Consider the following 8,885-nt stretch of genomic DNA (forward strand, 5'->3'; position numbering starts at 1 on the left):
ATACTCCTCCTGCCCCCTTCCCTGAGGCTGGTAGGGAGGGGGTCCCAGAGATATTTGCGTGTGTTCTATTATTTGGGTCACAGAGCCTGAAGTCTCAACAGGGCCCTGGGCCCCGGAAGCTTCTCCATCCTGCCATGTCCAGGTTGACATCACAACCCAAGGGTAAGTGGTCCATATTTGTAGTAACCCAAGTCATTCTTGTGTCTAGCACTTAACAACAGTTTTAAACTATTTCTAGAATATCATAACTCTTGCTTATTGACATTTGAACGTTTGTTTCACCCCTAGCGGCTGGGGAGAAGGTGGATTCACAGTATGGGGGGGGAACACTGTGGCTGGCTACTCCTGCGTGCCCACCATGAGGAATCATGACTATGGAGCTGGCACCTGTCAGAGATGACACAAAACAGCTTGGGCTCGCCTGGGCACCGAGCTGCCTCTTCTCCAGGTGTAAATGGTTGTTATCTCCGTGACAGCACTTAGGCTCTCGAGCCAGGCATGCCTCTGCTATAAAAAGAATCCTTTAAAAAGAATAATGATGTGCATTCATTAACTTTACTTCCAGAGACAGAGGAGAGGTGCAAGGTTCCGGTGGGGTCTAGGAGGAGGTAGGGTGGTAGCACAGGCTGATGCCTCTGAGTGTGTGAGCTGTCCTTGTTAATTGCTGCTTGACCTCAGCTGTGTCTCCCAGGAGCTATCTGCAAACCTTTGCAACTCCTCAATGTCCACGCTCTTCTGTCTCCGGTCCCTTCCCGCTTTGGCTTGCTATCTCTGCTTCTTTGTCTCTCCCCAAGTGCCTGGCAGAGACAACGGACTTTTAGTCTCCTTTCCTTTTGTGGTTAGAGCGCAAAGGAGATGTGAAGCTCCCCTGACTTCTGGTCCCACTCCTTGCTTTCCCGTCAGATCACAGTTCCCAGTTGGCTGCGTCACTGATGCAGGAAGTTTCCCTTCTGCCCTCTGCCCGGGCCCCCTGCCTGGCTCTCTCCACCCCCCTGCCCTGCCTTTTTCCGATGACAGGGCTGCAGACTCCACATGCACCCTATGGTGCTGCCTTCTCTTAAAGAAGCCAAACTCTTTTGGCTTTTACAAAATTTAAAATACTGTTTTGATATGCCAGAACATGTGTTAAAAGCAGTGCTCCATAGAAGTTTCACCACATTCAAGTTACTAATTTTCTGGGACCTGCCAGCGTTTCCATTTTAGGCTTGCAAGATTCCAAAGAATACTTGGAAAATACTTCCAAGTTGTTACATTTGCCACACAGGACCACAGGGGAAGATTGTCTCAGGGTGGTGCCTCCACCATTGCTCCTCCCCTCCCAGGGATGGCCCCTTTGCTCATTCCCTGCATGGCCAAGTACACAGGACAAGCTCACAGCTCTGTGCGTTGTTTCAGTGAGACACGAAAGCTGGAGAGAATGCAAGCTGGAGGGCCGTGAAGCCTTGGTCTCAGAGGACATACTCCTGTTACTTAAGGTGACATTGCAAAACAGCGGCTTTGAGGGCAGCTAAGTTTTGAGAAAGGAGAGGCAGGTGGCGTCTCTTGAGGGCTACCCACAGAGGAAGAGGTGATCCCTCTGGAAAGTGGGGGGGTTCTTCCGATAGGCCTCTCACCATAACTGATGCTCCCAGCCTGCAGAAGGCACACCCTCAGCCCCACTCACACACAAGTACAGGTTCTCTCTCATGTACTTCCATTCACACACAGATGTATACTCACACAGAGAGACATGTATGCTCTCTCATCCTGCTCCCTCCTTCACTGACATGTGATCTGAGGGCCAAGGACACAGAATTACAAAGGAGAAGACCTAGTAAGCCAGGAGACCTCGGGCAGGCTCTTTGACCCGCGGAAGCCTCAGTTTTCCCACCTGGAAAATTAGGGCTGTGCTCTCCCGTCCCCATGGTGTTTCCCCTTCCACTCACTCCTGGTCCTACAGTCCTGCTGCAGCAGGACAGGGAAGCTCTTCCAATGCCGTTACTCCTGCTGGGAGAGCCCCTGGGGACCTGGAATGATGCTACCATGCTGTGGTGATGACAGAGGGCAGACACTCCTCTATCTCGCTCTGCTGTCCTGGTTAACGGTCCTGCAGCTTGCTGAGCAGGTCTGGCACCCTCACAATACTGTTCCCGGTGCCTTTTGTCCATCTTTTCCAGTTTTCCAATTAATTCTCCTTGCTCTGGCACCCATCCCTCCTGCTTCTGCTCCTCAGTGACTGGGAGCTGCTCAGGGGCAGAGCCCACCCTCAAGGCTGTTTGGAGGATGCCACCCTGGCTGCAAATGCGCCCAAGTGAGTCACCTGTGGACACTGACCTTGAAGGGACAGACATGCCTGATTGCTTCTCAGCCCAGGACACACAAGGGGCTCCCCTTTCACAGCACTTTGCCACAGGCAATGCACGTTCACAGCTATTAATTACTTCATTTGGTTCCTACAAGGGCTCTGCAAAGAAGCCAGTTCAAATATTCCTAGTGCAATTTTTGATAAAAGGTTAAGTGACTTGCCTTGCGGTCACAGCTAATGAGGAGTGGAGGCGTGGCTCACATGGCTCTTTTGATTGACAGAACAGAATCTATCTTGGAGCTTCTCGTGAGCCAGGCGCCTGTCCCTGGCAGCCAAGGAGTATCACAGGTCCGGGACAGGGTATGGAAACACAGCTTGCTTGCTGCATTCCCCGGGGGCCAGAGGATGAAGCAGCCAGGCGTGGGGCATGGAGGAACTCTGGGTTTTCTATGCTGAGGCCTGGCTGGGAGCTCTGTGTGGCCATGATTCACCCACTGCCACTCCAGCCATGGCCTTTACTTGATCATGAGAAAAATGCAAGCAAGCTTCCCTGAGACAGCTCTTCTGCCTCCTACACACACACTCTCTCTCTCAAGAGAATATACACCCATACACACACTCATGCACACACACCCACACACATACACATGACCATAGACACACTCACAGACACACTTAAGAGCACACACGGACAAGCACTTGTGTGCACACACACTCATGCATAAATACACACTCACACACACACACACAAGTATTGGCTCAGGAAGGGTGAGTGTAGGAAAGAGCTTACGCTCGTGAGGACTGGATTAGCTTTTCCTGTAACCAGCAGTCCGATGGCTGAAAGCACTCCACCCTTTATGTATCTTTTTATTTTTAATTTTATTAGAAAGTCAGATATACAGAAAGGAGGAGGGACAGAGAGGAAGATGCTCCATCTGTTGATTCACTCCCCAAGTGACTGCTATGGACAGAGCCGAGCTGATCTGAAGCCAGGAGCCTGGAGCCTCTTCTAGATCTCCCACACGGTGCAGGGTCCCAAGGCTTTGGGACATCTTCGACTGCTTTCCTAAGCCACAAGCAGGGAGCTGGATGGGAGGCGGGATTGCCAGGATTAGAACTGGCACTCATATGGGATTCCATTGTATGCAAGGCGAGGGCTTTAGCTGCTAGGCTACTGCGCCAGCCTTTATTTTATTTCATCCTTTATTTCTAACTCACATTGTCTGAGACCTGCAAGCTGGCCATGTCTTGCTGGACTCTGCTGGATTTGATTTGGACAGGGCTCTGCATCCATGTGGAAGCGGTGGCTACTCTCCAGGCCTCGCTGTTCTCATGGTACACAGTAGGAGCATACATACCTCCTGTGTATTTTTGGAGTTTGCTCAGGCATGTCCTACATCTCGTTCACACTCTAATTTATTCAACCAAAGCAAGTCTCTTGGCCAAACTTAAAATCAGGCAGGGTGTGGCGGGAACTGTGTGCTTCATCTGGGGGGAGACACAGTTCTGGGCAGAGAGGAAGACTGTACATGTCCACACCTAATACAGCTTACCCCATGAGCCTTGTCCTGCTCACAGTTTCAGAGCTTGTGAGCTTCTATCCCAGGGGTTCGATGATCAGGCAACTGTTTCTTAGTCTAGGGGCTGTGCTCCCATCTGAGCACTTCCGGGGCTGTCTCTTGCAGTCTTATCCTCTCCTCCTTCTTCCGCCCCAGCCACACTCCTGTCTCCAAGGAAAGACTCTCTCCTGCAGGACCATGCAATATAAATGCAAACAAGGAGAGGCAGCCGTAAATCTTGGGACCTTATTGAGTGCTTGGCACATCTATCAGTCAGCTGCAAGGCGAACGCACTCACTCTTCTCTTCTGCAAGAAGGACACCTGCAAGGTGAGACACCAAAGAGCGAAGCTGGGGTCCGGAATTCAGGACCCCCATGTGGGCCCAGATGGAGCTCAGAGGGACCAGAAATTAGCAGATGAGGAGGGGGTTCCATGGCTGAGCCCAGACCACCTGCGCTTGCTCAGGCCTATGTCCAGAGCATGAAGACAAACAATGTGTCAGAGGGCTCAGTACATGGGAACCAGCCTGGATCTTGTAGGAGGGCGTGATCCCCTTTAAGCATGTTGTCCCTGAACAATCTCTTAGCCCAGGACCTAGTACACCATTCCATCGGCTTATACTGAGCATCTTCTGAGGGCTTCCCCCAAGTCAGAAAAGAAGGAATGAACAACACCATGGCTGACCTGTGCAGCACCAGGCCTGAGCCACGTCCTCTGTCACAGTAGACCCAGTGAAGGACACAAGGGCCTCATGCAGCGGGGGCACAGATACATCACTTTTCTAGGAGCCTAACCTCTGGAGAAAATTGGTATCTTGAATTCTTGCTTTTCTTATAAGTAGCCGTTACGCTAACACTCTGGGCAGTGGGGTAAGTGTGAGACCTAAGTAGCCTTGTGCTTCTCACTGGATCTCTACCACTTCTTCATCGTGAGATCCCAGGTGGGTTGCGTGACTGCTCTGAGCCGCCTATCACCAACTGTGTTCTTATGAGGAGCAGGGCCTGGCAGGGTCTCGGGCACAGTAACTGGGTGTCACGTATGTTCTGTATGGAATCGCTCCCTGTAAGCGACAATCAGCTGCTGCAGTAAACAGACCTTGATTTCTGGGGCTTAACGCCACAGATCCTCATCTGCCCTTCCTTCACATTGGGGTGTACACAGTTGTTTATTATTGGCAAGAACCTTTCATTATGTGACTACAGGCACCTGGGCCACTTGCATCTCCTAATTCTTCAATGTTCACCGCTTATAGCAGATGGGCAAGCAGAAGGAAGAGATGACACTGCACCCCAGAAGGCAAACACATCACTTCTATGTACATTTCATGGGAAAAAGGAGTCAGAGCCACCTGTAGGGGAGCAGCAGTGCTGAGGGGTGCCCAGTGGAGACACTGTCTCTAGAGGCTCAAGAGAAGGTAGGGAGGATGAGCCTTCCCCAGTAAACAGGAGGCCCACACGGCTTCTTCTCAAGAGCACAGCCACTGACCCATGTGTCCTGATGACAAGCTGGCTGGGAAGGGGAAATCTCATGGAACTGGAGGCCTCGCTTCCCCTTCCCCCTCTTCTCTGCCCCCTCCCTAATCCTTGAATTACACAGTGGGATCTCAGTGCAGCCTTGCCAGGCAGCTCCTTGTAAGCTGGCAACACACTTGACCCAGAACTTGGGGCTCGGCGGTTGTTTACTTCCAGAGTAAGCTGCTCCCAGGCACACACTTTAAAAGGCACAGTGGCGGGCTCTAGACTAGGGAACAGCCCACCAGGTGTATCCAGCTGGTCCCACACCAGCTTTTGGAATGTAGAGTGGGCGAGGAGCCCTGGGACACCTTGGTCTTTTGGCACACATCTTCCCCTTCAGAGGGGGGAGCACATGATACATGCTTCCTGTCCCCTACCCCACCGGAATGCACCCTGTGCATGCTGGGCTTGACCAAGTGACGAGCTCTGGCCGAAGTGTAGGCAGCACTTTGACCAGCTGAGAGCAGTCCTTGGAAGGCAATTGGTTTGTCCTCCTTCATCTTCCCCATGTTTCTGCTTCTCCTCCTAAATTTGTCCTATAGCATTCAATTCTGATTAATGTGGGTCTGACGTTTTTAAAGGTTTGTTTATTTGTTTACTTGAAATATTTCTATGTGCAACAGACAGACAGACAAGCAGGCAGAGAGAGGGTGATCTGCCAAGTGCTGGTTCACTCCACAAATGGCTTCAATAGCAACAATTCCAGCTGGACCAGGCCGAAGCCAGGAGCTGGGAAACTCTATCCAGACCCCCTGCATGGATGTAGGGACTCAAGCACTTGGGCCATCTTCTACTTCTTCTCCAAATGCAGTAGGAGGGAGCTGGATGGGAAGCTGAGCAGACAGAACTAGAGTTAGGACTCAGATGATACGGGATGCTGGAGTCCCAGACAAAAATGGTTCCTTTGATGACACCCTGTTTTCAAGCACTGGGTATGGTCCTGGATGTCAGGTGCTTTCTGCGTTCTCCTTCAACCCACGTGGCCTCTCCACGTTTCCTCACAGCTGGACATTGGACTTCACCTTGACAATGAAGGCTCTGAATCCCCAGGTGTGTTTAGAAGGGCGCGCTTAGATTTAAACATGAAATAAGAGCAAAGAGTTATGCTGTTAAAGTAGTGATTTTTACTAGGGCTGCTCATCAACAGGTGACTCTATGCAAATCCCTGCTTAAAACTGCTACACTGGAGTCCAGGAGGAAATGGCAGGTAACGACTCTCTAATGCCTTCATTTGCCCAGGTGTTCAGCAGGAATGGCAATTTCACTTACGGGAAAATTTCAGCAGGAATCAATTTTTCTAAATCAAATGCAAGGGTCACTGACTGTTAAGGTGACCATGGGTACGCTAATGATCCTATTTATAGTTTGGTTAATACGTATGCATGATAAGAGAAAATTATTTACAGAGCTGATGAATTTAATACTGGGAGGAGAAACAGATTTACAGCCTGGAAAATGTAATTGCATTTTGATATCAATTAAAGGACTGTTTCAAAAATCAATAAGAATTTTAAAGAATAGCGTGAGCCTGAATGAATGATAAGTAACTTGGAAGCAATTTTAAAATCTTGCAATGAACAATCCTATTGAGCCCCATGAAGGGCTTTATGGGCCTTTGAGGAATAAGGTATGATTTTAAAGAACTTTCATTGGTTCCGAATGAAAGCAGAGCTTGCACACGCCACTGAACTGCCACTTGTGTTGCTACATAAAGCCATGTTGGACACGGAGATCAGGGAGTGATGACTCAGAGGGAGAGGGAGAGCTGAGCAGTGGGTGCCTTATAAGCTGGAGCCAGACAAAGAAGCACCTGCTGAACCAGGGAGGGGAACGGGTCTAACTAGGGGGTGGGGAGGGGAGTGCTGGGAGCGCTCAGTTCCAGAGCTAAGCATTGGAAAGTGGGAAATCAAGCAGAGACCAAAGGATCAAAGGCATGACATGTGTTCACTCCAAAGAGTTTTCCTGTGTCTTTATGGGTCAACGCATCTTGGTATGCTGGGTAGAGACAGGAATGGAGAAGATGTACCTTGCCTTTGAGGGGCTCACCAATTGGGGGCAGGTAGATGCCCAAGTGAAGAGTGATTCACTTGGCCTGGGTGTGCAGGGGAAGGCTTGACTAGCTGGATTTCTCAGTGGCAGTGACGTCTGGCCAGCTCTTCAAGGATGAAAAGAATGTAAGGAAGGACAATTGACAATGTAGAAGCGTCATATGTACAAGAAGGCCAACCCAGGCCATGGAGCCATCTCACCCTTTTAGGAAAGCTCCTTTAGGTCTTTTCCAACAGCAGGTGCTGGCCTATGTCTTGAGACTTCCCCATGCCATCTGTGTGCGGTCAAGTCCAACAGCAGGCGATTCCCAAGTACCCAGATTCCTCATGGAGCTCTAACTCAGGCATCTGCAGACCCTGGTACAATTTCACCATCTCCTAGCTGTTCAACCATGAGCAGCTTCTATACTTGGGCAATATGAACACGATACCTAGTTTTTGTTCTGGTGAGGTTTCATATGCAGTAAGAATACAAGTGTGTCTGGAATATAGGCTGATACAGAATAAGGGTAAATAATTCTGAAAACCTGTATCAATGTTAATAACACTGTCCCATATGTATATTTATCTTTTAATACTTGTCCCCTAAGACTCCTACCAGGCATGTGAACTCTCATGCTATCAACTAAGCTAGAGAATCATGAACTCATACAGAGTTGGAGCCAGGGGAACTTGAAGAGCCTATGTGTTTCAGGTTTGGGGCTAGTGCCTGATTCTAGTTGAGCAAGCTTTTCAGGACACCACAGTGTAGGATGTAACATCTTACCCAGTGCCAAGGGAAACACTTGAAGTAATAAGAGAAATACAGGCATGAATAGGCATCCCGATTCGGCACTTGGACAATGAAATGAGTCTGCCAAGGCTTGAATCCAAGGCTCATTACCTCTGAGAGCTTATACAACTTTAATAAGATGTCACTTTGCCTGTGGTTTCCAACTTCAGAATAGAATAATAATTAGACATATCAGATTCTTGAGAGGTTCAAATCAGAACCTATATGACATCTTCTAGGGTAATACTTAGTAAGTGCTCAAAATGATCCGTTAATATTACTATCAAAGTACTGCTAAGTTGTAACAAGTGGCTTCTCCCTTCTTATGTGTCATCCACACAACCAGTATGGTCCTGGATAGTATTGCTAAGAAGCGGGTGAGCAATGGCCTACAAATTCCAGTGGGAAGGTTTGATCCATATTCCATTATATTCCATTTTCCTCACTGGGTTGCAGAACAAAGCTCAACATTGATCCTCACCAAATTTGACACATTCTATTGGTTCAAAATTGATCTTATGTGAGTGTTGGCTTGTGTTCCACTGTGATGTTGCCAAGAAGAAATCAGCCGCATCTTGGGATGGGGGAGGTACAGAAGAAATCAATTCAAAGATAGCTGTGAAGAAAACCCGAGAAACGAGCTCTGCTGGAGAGAGGTTACTCATCTGAGAGTTGATACGCAAAGCGTGATGGGATTGGATTCTGGA

Source organism: Ochotona princeps, chromosome 30 (assembly GCF_030435755.1).
Source record: "Ochotona princeps isolate mOchPri1 chromosome 30, mOchPri1.hap1, whole genome shotgun sequence".
Classification (NCBI taxonomy): Eukaryota; Metazoa; Chordata; class Mammalia; order Lagomorpha; family Ochotonidae; genus Ochotona; species Ochotona princeps.